The following is a 1012-nucleotide window of genomic DNA, read 5'->3' as shown; positions in this document are numbered from 1 at the left end:
CAAAGAAAAGGAAAAAGATATTTATCTGTCTATCTATTTATGTTCCTATCTACCTGTTTGCTTATCTATTTATCTCTCTATCCACCTGTCTTCTGATCTGTTTATCTAGGTGCCTATCTATATAAAGAAAGAAGGAAGGACAAAGAAAGAAAGAAAGAAAGAAAGAAAAAGAAAACAAATATATTGAAAAAAAAAAATCGTGCTAACCAATAATGAAGAAAAAGACTCTTCGTACGGATATAAAGGTTGGGGGGGGGGGGGGAGAAAGGAGAAAAAAAGAAAAAAAAGAGAGAAAACAAGACCAAAAAAAAAGGGGGGGGGGGAGCCTTGGCTGGAGAGACCTCTTTCTTCGCTCGATCAATATCAACGCACAGTCTTATCCGGATCATGTTTCGAAACTGTTTTGAAGTTGGGACGAGTGATCATATTTCACGCCGTTCTAACACACCAGATTACCCCCATCCTCTCCCCGCTGCCATTACATTGTGAATTCTTCCTGTCTCTTTCTCTCTTTCTTTCTTTCTTGTCTTTTCCGTTCCCTCTTTTATTTTCTTCTTGCTGACTCTTTCTATCTTTTCTTTCTTTCTTGCTTTCTTTCTCTTTTTCCCGCTTTTATTCCATTCCTCATTGCCTTTTCTTTTCTTTTTTTTTTCTTTTTTCTTTCTCCGCTTCTCTTTCGTTCTTCCTTCCACTCCATTCTCACTTTCCTAATTTTTCTTTCTTCCTCTCCTCTTTCCCCTTTCATTCCATTCTTCATTCCCCTTTCCTCCCTTTCCCCTTTCCCGCTATTCTCCCTTCTTCATCCTTATTCCCTTTCCCTTCCCTTATCTACCCCCTTCTCTCTACTTCCTTCCTCCTTCCCCTTCCACCCAATTCTCCCTTCTCCCTTCCTCCCCATTCCCCCTACCTCCTCCTCTCCATTCCCCCTCCCTCTCCCCCCTTCCATCCCATTCTTCCTCCCCCCTTTGCCTTCCCATCCCATTCTCCCTTCTTCCCTCCCTTTCCTCTTTCC

The sequence above is a fragment of the Penaeus chinensis genome, chromosome 42, assembly GCF_019202785.1.
Source record: "Penaeus chinensis breed Huanghai No. 1 chromosome 42, ASM1920278v2, whole genome shotgun sequence".
Lineage (NCBI taxonomy): Eukaryota > Metazoa > Arthropoda > Malacostraca > Decapoda > Penaeidae > Penaeus > Penaeus chinensis.
Note: the sequence above shows the minus strand (reverse complement) of the source record.